Here is a 15,722-nt window from a genome sequence, read left to right as displayed (position 1 = left end):
TATATAAAATCCTAAAAAGTGATAGATTTCTTACAGACTGACAATAAAGTGAAAATCTTAAAAAACTCATTCAAAAACATGCTTTGTTACAAAACAACTAGTAACAAATTGAACAAGAAATATATGATATAACATATATAATTTTCTCAAAGGATATAGAATATTTGAATTAATAAATGAAGATGAATGTAAAATTTTTTAAATACCATGAGTTCTGATGGGTAAATTTAATCATGTAAAAATGTCAATTCTTCCCAAATTGCTCCATTAATTTAATTACAATAAAAAACTCAATGGTATTTAAACATTCTAACATGGCAAATCAATTCTTATTTTGTGAAAAAATATTGAGGAAATTTATTCTATAAGCTGCCAAAAATACTATAAAGCTACAGCAATGAAAATTGTGTGATCGAAGTAGAGAAAAAGAAAGTTAATTAATGGAAGACAATAAAGAGTATAAAATAGATGGATGTGTAAACATATCAGAATGAAGTATGTAAAAAAGTGGGAATCATGCTTGTAAGGGATACATTTTTAAAATAAGTGGGATTAGAATAAATAAATACATATTTGAAAATATAGTGTCTGTAATTACTTGATATCACATACAAAAAATTAAGACTAATCAAATATGAAACATCCTACTATAAAAGAATTGGAGAAAATTTGCATGATCTTTCTATTTGAAACACTAATCCAGGCATAATAAAAGTTATAAAACATTGATTTTTATTAAACTTGATTCCACTGATAACTTCTGTCTAGAAAAATAGCCAAATTACCTAAAAAAATAAACGCAGGACTGGAAATAGTATTTATTTTATATATACATACATTTATTTTTAATATCCATAAAGCATATAGAATATTTACAAAATATTGACAGTTCAATAAAATGGGCAAAGCTTATGAAGGACAATTCATACAAACCAATAAATCTCACTACTAATAAAAGAAGTTCAAATCTACATTCACATTAATCAGTTTGACAGAAATTATTGTATTGATGAGGGTACAAGTATAAGTTGATGTGAATCATTCAGGGGGGTTAAGTTTGCAATGTTCATTCCTTTCACTAGCAACTTTATCCCTAGTAACTTAATCTATAAAACTATTTACATATGTGCCTCAAAGGAATATAAAAGATATTTATTGGAGTATGGTTTGTAATGAAAAATCTGGAGGCTTATGAGTTGGGGACTGATTAAATTAATTATGGTAAATTTAAACACCACAGTGTACCCATGTATACAAGGAAGGTGAAAATTCAGACAAGAAACCTGAAAAACCTTATACTCTTAATTTTGTAGCCCATCGGCTGCAGTTCACCTGGATACTAGGAAAGAACTTGGAGATTTCCAGGTATAACTCTTTCATTTTATCAGTGGAGGACCTGATTCCTGAAAGATAAGGTTATCCATCTCCTCTCTCTCTCTCTCTCTCTCTCTCTCTCTCTCTCTCTCTCTCTCTCTCTCCTTCTCTCTGCACCAGGGATCAAACTCAGGACCTTGTGCTTGCCAGGCAAGCACTGTTGTCACTGAGCTACATCCCCAGTCTGGTTATCCATTTTCTACTTGAAGCCTTTGGATAGAAACCTTGGCTGCAAAACTTTCTTCCTTACAGAGAGAAACCCTGACTCTGAAACCTACTAGTCATAAGAAAGCAACCAATTAGACAAGGAATGATGGTGTTAAAGAAGTCTGAGCAATTAAAAACAGTTTAGGGTCACCTAAAGATGGATGAGTTGCCCCCTGCTCTGAAGATGCATTGGCAGGATGACTGCTGGGAAGCCCTTTTGAAAGAATGCTCTGTTAGTGGGGGTTGGACAAGTGACCAGCAAGGGACACTTCCAGCCATCTGATCTCATGAGTCTGTATGGTTCCACTCACTGCACCCAGTTTTGCTCTTTGGAGAAACACAGATTCAGTCTGATCTCTTTTCCATTAGCATCCACGAAATATCTGGAGAGAACTCTATGGTTCACTTCTAGTATGTTTTTTATTTTTAACCAGTTCTCATACAGTATGACTTCTTTACTTTTTCTCCTTCAGTCCAACTTCTTTTGGTCACTTTCATTTTTAATAAAATTAAATTATGGAATCAAACATTCCAACTGCAATTGATCAATATAGAATATAGTGAGATTTTGACTTGTCATACTTGGGACATACAGTTCCTGTGTGTAAAGTCCTAAGCTATTTCCCTGACAGGCATTTTGCATAGCTGAATCATGTTAGTGTCACAGAAATACTATAAATTATTATGAGCTTACATGCTGCACAACTCTAGGGGGCTCTATTTACAGCCTATTATAGATTTATGTTTCTTTCAATAATTTTCCAGCAGATGGCAGTAAAGAGTCTGAGCAAGGGGGTGACTTTTCTAATTCATACAAAGACCTATGGGCTGGCACTGACCCTGGCTTACAGTCAACTAAAACAGTGGATATTTAAAAAATGAATGTACTATCCTTATGGTGGACACTCCAGTCTATGTCTCTCTCTTTCTTCCTAATAAACCCCAATTTTGCTCAGATATCACCCCTCCCCACTGTGACTTTAGGAAGACAATTCCTTACCCCTTCAAAGGTAGAGCTGGATGACTCTAAGTCAGGGTTTCTTAGTTTCAAACTATTGACATTTGGGGCTATAAAATGGGGATCAATTAAATTAATTATTTGCAGAAGTAGCTGCCCTGTTCATTGTAGGATATTTAGCACCATCCCTGGCCTCTATCCACCACTAAATGTCAGAAGTTTAATCCCTGTCTGATAAGATATGACAACCAAATACCTCCAGACGTTGCCAAATATCTTCAGGGGGCAAAACTGCCTCACTGAGAACCTCTGTCCTAAAGTATATCAGAAAAGCAAAGCTGTCATACTGGCAGCTGCTCTTCCTCTATCTCCTTGTTACAGGGAACAATAAATTGCCTTAGCTGTCTTGAATCAGATTTTTTTGTTACCTGCAGCCAATAGCATTCCCATTTACTGTAAGGCATTTTGACTAACTTACACTAATGTTTCCTATATACTTAAATTATTGCTTTTTATATACCTGAATGAAAAACTTTACACAATCCCCATTTACTTTGTTATTGTTAGTTTTAGCTCAACTTCCAGTCTACCAGTATCAGCTAGAATCCCATTGTGTCATCTAAATGTTTAGTTATCCCTTGCAATTTGACATAAACATTTTTTGTCTGAAATGATGATTAAAAATATTATATCAATATTCTATAGATATAGTTATTCAGTCAGTTACAAATTTGCATAATTTACCAGCAGTCAATTCATATTTTTCCATCTTACCTACTAAGATTTCAAGAGTAGCTTCATCAGTTGGCTTACTAAAGCCAGGAAGGGCAGTGCCCATAATTATTCCTGTTCTATAAGTCAAATAATCAAGTGCATAAGGACTATGTCATTTGTTGTGAGCTGATCCTTGAGAACCAATGATTATGTTCAGTGATTTAGTGTGCAGGAACTGTCTATTCACTAATACACCCTGGTGTCTTGTTGTAAGAGAAGTCATATTCATTGGTTTGCAATTTCCCCATGCTACCCATCTTACTTAATGTAAAAATATTAAACATTTGTTGGTCTCCTGTTTTGTGGCCATTTTTGCACTGAAGAGGGCAAGAGCCAGACTGATCTGGTTCTAGCTTACTCTGATCTCTAAAATATTATCAGTAATGATTTACTAATCATATTTACAATAATATTTGGTGCTCTGAGAGATAATTAATCTAAGATTTGGGTTCATTAAAGCTACCTCTTCCATAAAATAATTTAAATAAAGGGGCATGTATACTATAAAGGACCAGGGTTATGGAGCAGCATAGAGTTGTCAGATTTCACCTCTGCATCCAAAGCAGAGTGGATGTTTGGCAAACTAAAGGGGAAACAGAACCCTTGAAGAGCCTTATAGGCACAAGAACAGACTATGTTGAGAATGAAAAACAGAAAGAAATGAATTTAGCTGACAACCTCCACTGATTTGGGATTTAGACCAATCCCTTCTCCCAATATATTCTTCTAGCCTCCAATCAGAGAGTCATTTTTGATATGGAAAAACAGGTGCTACAGTTTTGAATACAGGTTGTCCCCTCCAAATTCATGTTGAAATTTAATCCCCATTACGAGACATTAAGAGGTGGAACCAGGTTGGACTTTTAAGAGGAGATTAGGGCTCTGCCCTTAAGAATGGGCTAATCCACTCACGTGATTAATGGATTAGTGCATTAATGGGCTAACGTGTTATCTCACAAGTTGGCCAGCTATAAAAGCCAGTTTGACTGGGTCTCTTGCATGTTCCCTGTCCCGTCATGTGATGCCCCGGCATTGCATTGGAACTCTGCCAGAAAGAAGGTCATCACCAAATGTGACCTCTTGACCTCGGAGCTGTGAGTCTAAATAAGCTTCTTTTCTTTACAAGTTAGTTTGTGGTACTGTGTTACCATCAATAGAAAGCAAACTAAGATAAACAAGTAAAGGGCATACAGTGACAGTAGGGCACACTGAGTTGCTGGAAGTGGGCATCTGCACAGATGCTAGCCCCAGGAGATAAACTAGAACCTGACACTGACAGAAATGACAATGGCAAGAAGCAGGACCACAGTGATTCTCCTTGACAGTAGGGAAATAGCTGCCTCACGGAGGAGCATTGTTTTCTAGGATTAGAGCAGAGGTGGAAGGAAAAAGAGGTTTGCAGGTTGCGTCTGACCAGGAGATTTTAGCGTCTCTGCTTTTTGCACTAGGGAGGTATACTAACTTCTCAACCTGCATCAGGAGAATTCCAGAGTACGAGTGATCAGTCTGCTGCAGAGGAGAAAAGTATCTAAGGTTGCTCTCATTCCCAGGTGGGCTCCGGTTTCCCACAGGGAAACAGTAGGGGTCACAGTGAAGAGGCTTGGAGCCAGCCAGATCAAGTTCAGATAATAGTTCTCATGGTTATTAGCTACGGGACTTTGGGCAAACCACTTAACCTTTCTGAGTTTTATTCTCCTTCCTAAAAAATGATACAGAATGTTTGCTATATTAGCTATTGTCACTCTTAAATCACAGGGAATTCCCTCCTTGTGCAGGTCATTGATAAGAAAAGAAAGCCAAGCCTGAATTTGATCTTCAAACCAAAAATGAATCCTCAGGTTTATATAAATCTGATGAAGACATCTGAAACTGAAACAGAACCATGATTTCAAAGATACACTAGTGATTTCCTTGTTGAAGGAGACAGACTCATTCTTAGGCAATAGTCCTTTTGATTAAGCAAAGCAGGGGTAATGGATTTCCAAAGAGCTAAGTTTCTCTGTATGACAATGTTAACACTTTATCTAGATTGAGAGTTGTGCAGGTGGGGAGGGGTGGACATAGTTGCACTTGTGAAGATAGATTTACTTCCTTTAAAGAAATACTTATTTCACAACTACTGGGTTAGGCTGCCTTACTTAGTATGACATTGCTTGTCTTTTGGAGGTGTTCCTGTTACCTTCAAGCATTGGGTCATAGATCTTGGACTGGACCCTGAAGATGACAGAAAGCCTGTGCAAGCTTGGTCAACATAGTTGCTAGAGCAAAAATATAAAAGAATTGTTTTGGCTTGCTTGAACTATTAATTGATCTTACATGGTATTTTTCAACACTGAGCTAGACTAGAGTTTAAAACATATCTTGATTTGTAACTTTAGGTTTGTATGTCTTTGAAGGGCCAAAGAGCAAGATCATACTGTATTCATACGGAGGGAGCAGGAGTTTTCTTCCAGGAAGCTGTCAGTTACGCTTTCAGAAGGCTAATGACAGGGATGAAAAATAAGAACTTGGAAGGTGGGACCTAGAATTAAATAAAGAAAACTCTCCTATTTGTAGTCCTTGCGATATTACTCAATTGGGTCTTGCATTAATTGGGCTGCCATGCTAAAGGACACTTCATTTGGAATAAACCTAGTGACAAGTAACAGAGTGGAGTGAGATAAGGAGGCCAGCCTCTATCTACCCTAGTGAGGCAAAAGCCAGAATTCAAGAAAAGAGGCAGACAGTAGGGGATTCCCTTGAAGTGGCCTGAGCCTGTAGACTCAGAAGGCAGGAATAGATAATACTTAGCGTAAAGCGTTGGTATGGTAGTCCTGCATTTTATAGTCCACCTTTCAGCCATCTTATATTACATTCTGCATCCTAATTTCCTTTTGGAGAAGTATGGCCGGAGGATGGTATTCCCACACTTGGGGAAGAGACGGAACAAGGAGAAAGGGGCCATCTCAATGGTAGCTGAACTCAAGCCTACAAAAAGCCACACTAAGAAAAGTAAACAATGTTCCAGAGTGAGGTGATGCTGGGATGGGGGAGAAGGGTGCAGAGAAGGCATCTGGTGAACAAACCAATTTCTCCAGGGATAGAGCTGGCAAGAGACAGGAACTCAGGCTTTTATAATTTGTGGATTAGAGGGAAATAGCTTTCTACACTGTTAAGGCTTGGGATATCATGTGACTGTGTCATTTTCTGAGTACAAGGCTTTGTGTTAATTACTTATCTTTCCATGTCTCAGTTTTTCCATCTGGAAAATTGGGATAACTAAGAGTAACAATCACATAGGATTCTTGTGAAGATTAAATAGGCCACAGTAATATCTTACCACATAAAAACTACTGATAGTATCATCACTATTCCCAGGTGTGCTGGAAAGGGGAATTAATAATATACTAAGCAAAAGGGCTTCACTACTACACCATGAGAATACATACAAGGAGCATAGACAAGACTGCCATAGAAAGAAGAGGTGTTTTTAGCTCATCATTGACTCAGAAATGAGAAAAAATTCTACTAAAAGTGTTGAGGCTTCTCTTTTGCAAATCCAAAGAATGGGGCTCTTTGGATTCAGCAGTTCCTCTAGGCTTTGAGTCTCACTTTCTTTAAGCAAAGATATGATGGCAGAAACCCATCTGCAGAGGCCCAGAGTTGATTCAAATGAAAGGGTTGATCTAGCAAACTCCACTGGAAATGGGCACCAGAATTTAGTACTAAGCTGTCTTGACACATCCAATGACTTTGGTGGAAGCAAAAGGACAAAGGCTTTGCCATAATTGTTTGGATTCTCCAATAGACATGCCTATACTGGACACTTGGCTCTCAGTGTCATGCTGACCCAGAAGCTGTCCCAGAGTTTCCGTGCATGCCTCTGCCACAACTTCTGCCTGTCAAACTATGAGTGGGATTCCCTCTGGCACTTTGGCTCCAGACCTGTTGCCCTACTCAATGTCCCTGGAGCTGTTTCCTCTGCAGCCCTTGTGGCTTACTACTTTCTGGAAGTCCCACCCCAGAACCTGCATTCCCAAATAGGTCAAGTTAGGACTGAGGTGTCCTTCCTCACACACCGCTAATGCTTACCTCTGTTGTATCACTCTTTACAATCCCTGACTTTCTCTTCTTCCATGAAAACATATACTGTTTGAGAGGGAATGCAACATGTCTTCTTTCTGTGTTTATTGTTATTTTTAGCTCAGTGTTTATTCATATCCATGGAATAATAGAATTTGTTTAAACTTGTGCAAAGTTCAAGAGTTAGTGAAATGAACTCAAGTATTAAGAAGTCAAAATAGCAAACATATTCATTCACACATTCATTTAAGCATTGATTGAGCACCTACTGTCTGCCAGACAGCTCTTCTGGCACTGGAGACAACTGGTAAACAAAAGACTCAGTCCTTGCCTCAGTGCATGCATACACCAATATAGAGGACAGGAGATAACCGAGCAGATGGTATTCTCAGTTGGCAGTGTGTGCTATAAAGAGAATTAAACAAGGAAAGGTAGAGTAAGTCATTCTAGTTGTGCAGAGCTTTTAAAAGATATTTTAAAGACAAAACTTCTAAGCAATGCTAAAAATATTTAAGTAGAAGGACAAGAAAAAAGGAAGAAAAAAAAAAACTCACATGTTTTGGAAGCAAACGATGTGATTTATAACCCTGAGTTAAATTTTTGAAATGATCAGGAAGACGGAAGATGCAAAATAACTAAAATATTTAATCTTTCATAAGATGACTAAATAATTATTATTTGGTCTTTATCTTTTAAAGGTTTTTATTTTTTAATGCACACACACCCCTAATTTTATAAAAAGATATAAACATGTTGCTTTTGTGTCCCTTTTTTGCTTAGCATATTTCCCCCTTCCCCTCCTTTGATTGTAGCCCTGCAGCCCATATTAATGGACTAGTATGTAACCTTCCACATTTTCTCTCATGCTAATGCAACCATTTATATTGCATGTGCTCACACTCACACACACACACACACACACACACTGTGCATGTACATGAGTATTTTGTTTCTCTCTCATTTTAAAATTAAGAATATAAAGGATATTATTAATCATTTTTCACAACTTGCTCAATAAAACCTCATATCAGTCTCTTCAGGGAAAAAGTGTATTTCTAGTTCTATTTTTTAAAGAACAGCTGCATAATAGTCCATGGTATATTTGAGCCATATTTTCTCATCCATGCCCCTGGCTATAAGAATTAATTTGGCTTCCAGGGTTTTTTGTTTGTTTTACCAAAATAACAATACCACAATAAATGTCCTTGAATATATATCCTTATATGCTAGTTCTCTTAATATTATGGCTAGATTCCAAGTAGTGTAATTATTAGGTCACATACATATGAAATTTTACAGGTATTTATAGATTTCTTTTCATAAAAACCTTAATTTTTCACATTACCACCCATAACAAGTTAGAGTTTCATTTCCTCCATGTCTCCTCCAGGAATATGTGTTGTTGAATGAGGTGATATTATATCTCATTATTATTTTCATCTATATTTCTCTACTAGTGATTTAGAATGAACACACACATACACACATGTGTGTATATATATACACACATACATATATATATAGAGATAGATATACACACACACATACATATAGATTTGAAAAGTCTGTTCAATGAATAAATGGCATTGCACGGGAGTCCAAATGTACATGAGATAGAAGCAAACGGGCGGAGGGAATGGGAGGGAGGAAGGAAACACGATTGCATATAAAGCCTCAGATTCATATATGTAAATTCAGCTCTAAAGCAAAAGACTAACGCAGAGCATTGAAGAAATCACTCCAAATATCTCTTGCTAAGAATATTTTTGAGCAGCATTAACACGTGTGCATCTTTGTGGTACAGTGTGATAGTTTAACATAGGTATTTGGTATGTACTGATCAAACAACGGTAATTAGTAGTTCCATCTCCTCATCATGCCTTTATGTTTAAAACATTCAAACTCCTTTTGTTCTAGTTCTTCATAAAATATATAGTCGTTTATTGTGAACCATAGTCACTCCACTCTTCTTGTAGGTCATGAGAACTTATTCTTTCTATGTTTTGGTATCTGTTTTGTAACCCCCTCTACTTCCTCATCACTGACCCTTTTCAGATTGACAACCGACACCTTCTAGCTTCTAATATGAGTGAGAACATGCACTATGTTCTATGTCTGGCTTATTTCACTTAACACAATGTTCTTCACTTCCATTCATTTTACTGAAAATGACAGCATTTCATTCTTTTTTTTTTTTTTTTTTTTTTTTTTGGTACCAGGGATTGAACTCGGGTCTTTGCACTTGCAAGGCAGGCCACCGAACCACTGAGCTAAATCCCCAGCCCAACAGCATTTCATTGTTTCGGCGGCTGAAACATCTATGTCTATTTCTGGATATCTCACATTTTCTTCATCCGTCTGAATACCTAGCTTGCTTCTATGTCTTGGCTATTGTGAATAGTACTTCAATAACATAGGTGTGCAGGTATCTCTTTGGTTTGCTGATTTTAGTGGGACTGCTAAATCATATGATGAATCTATTTTAAAATTTTTGTTCTCTACAATGTTTATACTAACTTAAGTGTCTAACAGTTCCTTTTTCTCCACATCCTACGTAGGATCTTTTTTCCTGTTTTTTTTCAGCTTTAATTGAGTTTATTGGTACATTTTAGGGATACAGTACACTTACATTCATTGTTGGGATCTTGTACCTCTACATGACAGGTCTTGATTCTCATTTTTTCCCCTTTTTTCCTGTTTTTTGATACAGCCATTCTGATAGGTGAGATAATATATCTTTGTGGCTTTGATTTTCATTTCCTTGGTGATTAATAATATTGATTTTTGTATATTTGATAGCCATTTTTGTATATTTGATAGCCATATGTATTTCTTTTTTAGAGAAACACCTAGTCAGACCATTTGTTGATTTTCAAATTATATTATTTGGGTTTTTTGTTGTTAAATTTAATCCTTTGTTAGATAAATATCAAATGATTTTTACTGACTATTTCCTTTGTGGTGCAGAAGTTTCTTAGTGTGATACAATCCCATTTGTCTGTTTTTTATTTTGTTGGCTGTTTTTTAATCCTATCCTAACAAACCATTACTTTTCCCCATGTACAGTACTAAAGTATTTCCCCTCTATTTTCTTCTAGAAGTTTCATAGTAGCTTCACAGTTTCAAGTTTTATATTTAAGCTTTGATCCATTTTGAGTTGATTTTTTTGTACAGAGAGCAAAGTAGAGGCAAAGTTTCCATTTTCTGCATGTGGCTATCCGGTTTCCCCAGTGTCATTCAATGAGGAAGCTGTCCTAGAATATGTTTTTGATGCCTTTGTTAAGAATCCAGTCAGCTGTAGATATGTGGGCTTCTCTCTGGGATCTCTATCCTGTTCCTTCTGTTGGTCCATGTGTCTGTTTCTACGCCAGCTCCATGCTATGTTGGTTGCTATAGTTTTGTAGTATATCTTGGAATCAGATATTGTGGTGCTTCCAGCTTTGTTCTTTTTTGTTTAAGACTGCTTTGGCTATTTGGGATCTTCTGTGCTTTCATATGAATTTTTTAATTTGTTTTCTAGTTCTGAGAAGAATGTCTCAATGAGTACAATTTTAAGAAAATGTTTTATAGACGTATATACACAGAAAATAGCAAAATCCTAAGTGTGAACTTCAGCAGACAAATCCTCAGAAACAGCATCCAGATCAATAAATAGAAAAGTATCAGCTCCTCAGAAGTTCCTTCTTGACCACTACTGGTTACTACAGTCAACCTCAAGCAGGGAAAACCATCACCACAGGCTAGTTTTGTCTACTTTGAAAATTATATAAGTTGAATCACACCGTCCACATTCTTTCATTCAGTATTATTTTTTGAGATTCACCTGTGTTGTTGCATGAAGCAGTCATTCTTTCATTGTCTTTGCCGTGTAGATTTATATTATGTAAATACCACCAAAAGGAAACCATTTACCCATGAAGCAGTCACTCCTCATTTTCCTCTCCCTCTCCTTGCTGACGACACTAATCTGATTTCTGTCTCTATGGATTTGCCTACTCTGGATATTTCAAGTAAATGGAATCACAGGATATATGGATTTTGTATCTGGCTTCTTTCACTCAGCATAATGTTTTCAAGGTTTATTCGTGTCATAGCATGTATCAGAATTTCATTCCTTTTATGCCTAAATATATCATTGTATCCATATAGCATACAGTGGTGTCTTGGATCATGAATTTAACACATTTTATAATTTTGTAAAAGATGCACACATTTGTATATGGGAAAAATGGCCATGGTCATGTTTGTCACCCAATGCAGAGTTTGCAAACAAAAACAAAATTTTGCCAAACACTTCTGTTTGTGAACTACATTGTCTACAAACAAAAATGTTCATGAGGTACTGAGGTACTGCTGGATTATTTTTATCCATTCATCGGTTTATGTGCATATGGGCTATTTCTACTTTCTTAGTTATTGTGAGCAGTGCTGCTTTGAATCCTTGTGTGTATTTTTTTGTTTTAGCACTTTGTTTCAATTCTTTCCAGTATATACCTAGAAATAGAGCTCCCAGTAATTCTACATTTAACTTATTAAAGAACTGGAAAACTGTTCCAAAGTGGCTGCTCTGTTTTATATTTTTACCAGTAGCCAATAAGGATTCTCATTTCTCCATATCCTCACTGACATTTGGTATTGCAGAATTTTATTATGGCCATTCTACTGGGTGAGAAGTGATATCTCATTGTGGTTTTGGTTTATCTTTCCCTAATGACTAAAGATGCTGAACATATTTCATATGTGTTTATTGGACACGTATAGATCTTCCTTAGAGAAATGTGTATTCCAGTCCTTTTTCCAGTTTTTAAATTATTTGTCTTTTTATCATTGAGTTGTGAAGGTTTTTAATATGTTAGAAATACTAGACCCTTATCAGATATAAGATTTACAAATATTTTTATGTACTCATTTGTTGTCTTTTTATTTTCCTTATTGTATTCTTTGCTGAACAAATGTTTTTAAATTTTATTGAAGTTCAATTTATCTGTTTTTGTTCTGTTGCTCATGTATTTGTTGTCACCTCTAAGAAATCAGTCATGAAGATTTATGCCCACATCTTCTATGTTTTTTATGGATTTTGCTGTTTTTATTGGAGGGCACTGGAGATAGAACTTAGGACCTTGAGTTTGTGAGGTAGGCATGGCACCACTGAGCTTAATCCCTGGCCCTGATTCATTTTAAATTAATCTTTGTATTTGATGTGAGTAGGTCAATTGATTTTTTAACAAAAGTGTAAAACAAGTTCAATGAAGAAAGATCTTTTCAATAAGTGGTGTTGTAACAATTGGATACTCATGCTAAAAAGAAAAAAAAAATCTTAAACCTACACTGTACATCACACCTATGCTTTAGAAGAGAAAAATCAGTGAATTTGAGAAGCCTGGAGAGAATACCACCAATCCAAGTTGTTTGTGTCTAAATAGCAAAGAGATACAAAAGAAGCCATTCTCTTCTTTTCCTAATTATGGAGGACCCAGTTGAGCTCTGTTCCCCTATGAACTGGAAACTCTGGCAGCACATGGGTTGTGCACTGTGGCATGGATAATGTGGGGTCATGCCAAATAACAGCAGTGACAATTTGACTATTTCTAGGGACGGGCCAACTTCACAGTACATCTCTCAAAGCAGCCATTTGAAAAATAGCGCAGGGAAGTAACGATGTGGAAGCCTCATTAAAGCATGACAGGTTCTGAACACATTTCCTAATCTAATTCATCTTTTTACTATCTTTGAGAAGAATAAAACCAATCAAAGCTTCCATGATTCTTTTGTCCCAATTACAGGCCATCAATATGCAAATAAGGACAATAGAATGTGGAATGGTTTGCGTGTGTGTGTGTGTGTGTGTGTGTGTGTGTGTGTGTGTGTGTTCAATCCAGTACTGGGGATTGAACCCAAGGCTTTCACACTGAACAACATCACCAGCCTATTTTAAAACTTTTTTATTTTGAGACAGGGTCTTACCAAGTTCCTAACTTGACTGGGCTCCAAGGCAGGGTGGCATGGCACAGAGAAAGAGCTGATGTCAAGACAGGCAGGAGGTAGTGAGTCTTCCTCCTTCTTCCCCTTCTTATTCCATCCAGGCTATAAGCCTATTAGTTGGTGCCACCCACGCCCAGTGTGAGTCTTCCCTCTTCTAAATCCATCATCCACCCCCACAGCTATGCTAAACCAGTGGACTAATGCAGTATTGCATACCCATGGTCCAATCACTTTCAAAAGTCCTACCTATGAGCACAAGAGGCATGGAAGGGGACATATAAACATAACCCATACAGCTTGGCATAATATCCAAAATACCCTTGACTTAAATGAGGCATTTATTTCTTTCTCTACCAGTGTCTAGAGATAAGCAATCTGCATGGTCATGTACCTCATTGTTCTGCGACTCCCAGGATTGCTCTACCATGGCCCAGGAGTACTTTCCACTACTTATGCTTAATGTAGCATGGTACAAGGAGGAGAAAAAAAAATCTCATATATGTCCTGGGCTAGGGATTTAGCTCAGTGGCACTGTGCCTGCCTGGTAAGTGCAAGATCCTGAGTTCAATTCTTGGTACAAAAAAAAAAAAAAAAACCCAAAACAAAACAAAACAAAAATATGTATTCTCATGCATGTGTGGAAGGTATAAACAAAAATGTTGATGTTAAAGAAGAAACAGCATAGTTGAGATGAGTGGATGCTATGAAAGATAGGGAGAAGGAGTATAGTGAGAAGTTGGGTAATGATTGCCTCATGTACATCCTTCACAAAAAGACTAGCATTGCCTATACCACTTCCCTTTAATCCTATTGATCAGATCTTAGTTCCACAGTTACCCTAGCTGTAAGAAAGCCTGGGGAATCTGAGTAGCCACGTGCCCAGATGATCACTGATAGTCTGTTGGTACAGAGGATAGGAAAACAGGTATTAGGGCAAAACTTACTGCCTCTTCCCATAGTCTGTTCATTTTATCTGTATTCTTAGCTTGAAGATGAACTTTTCAAGCAAATGAAAACTATATAGATAATAAATAAAATAAAATTAGTCTTATACTATTAAACAATACATAATCTAAATTACCTAACAAATCAGAAGTAGGAGAATAAAAGACAAAGAGGATCACAAAAATCCATTTTCTACTGTTGGGAGTTAAGGGTTAACTTCTTAAAAGTATGTGGAGTCTTTGTGTTGGACACCTTTCATATTCTCCTCCCCATCCACTTCCTTACTGCTTTGGCCCCAGGAGGCTGACCTTTGGTGACTTTATTGACAACCCATAGACCACCACTTCTACTTGGGTTTGACTAATGGAGGGTACCAGGAGGAGCCTGAAGGGGGGTTGGTTCCAGCATCCTCCTTGCACAAGGGCCGTAGGTTGGTTGTCCCTTCTCTGAGGTCACAGTTCTTACAGGGGAGCTCTTCCAACTTGCTCTCCTTGTTTCTAGGTTTTCATATCTGCTATCACTCCTTATAAACTTTTGCTACCACTTGTGGTTTCCTTGCACCAGAACCATACTTTTCCATATAGTCAAGTTACCCTCTATAGCAGTGATGGTGAGCCTTTTAGAGCTTTCATTAATAGCAAACAGCCTGCTGTGACATGCGTGTCATAGGTTTGCTACCACTGCTCCGAAGTGAGCCATCTCTTTCTTCGCAGGACCCATTGATGATTAATACTCCAAACATTATAGTATCAAAAATGCAAAGTAAAGCAGCTTAGACTTCTAAAGAGATTTATAAATACAAATTCTATTCAGACATTTTATAGTCAATCAATGTCCATTTAAACAGCTTATGCAATAATGTAAAGTATGCATCCTAGATAAAGAGATACTATTTTCCAATGTTTGTGGACAATTTAGAACACCAAACAATAACTTCTACAAACATAGTGAAAACATAATATTAACATATAAAAAGCTTCGAAACACAGTTGTAAAAAAATATTTGCAGGAAAAATAAATACAAGTAAGAACTTATAAGAACTGGTACTCAGAATATGTAAGTTATGCCAACGAGTTGTTTTTTCACTTATCAAGTTAACAAAGGTTTAAAATATAATGTTTGGAAGAGTGAAGGATATTGCTGTTCATAATTGATTGGAGTATAAACTGATAACTTTCTAGAAAGAAATTTGACCTGTGTATATCAAGAGCCTTCTTTTTGTTTTTCTTTTTATTGAGTTTATTGGTACAATCTAGGTATACAATACAATTACATTCATCATTGGGGTTCTTTACCTTTACATAATAGGTCTTGATTCTCATTTTTTCCCCCCGTGTTTGCCCTCCCTTCACCCCCCTCCCCTCCCCATTTACAAACACTTTATTTCCATTTTTTCAGTTTCTCATATTTTGGGAAAAA

Source organism: Fukomys damarensis, unplaced genomic scaffold (genome assembly GCF_012274545.1).
Source record: "Fukomys damarensis isolate Sample0158 unplaced genomic scaffold, DMR_v1.0_HiC HiC_scaffold_2, whole genome shotgun sequence".
NCBI lineage: Eukaryota > Metazoa > Chordata > Mammalia > Rodentia > Bathyergidae > Fukomys > Fukomys damarensis.
This window is presented reverse-complemented; position numbering follows the sequence as displayed.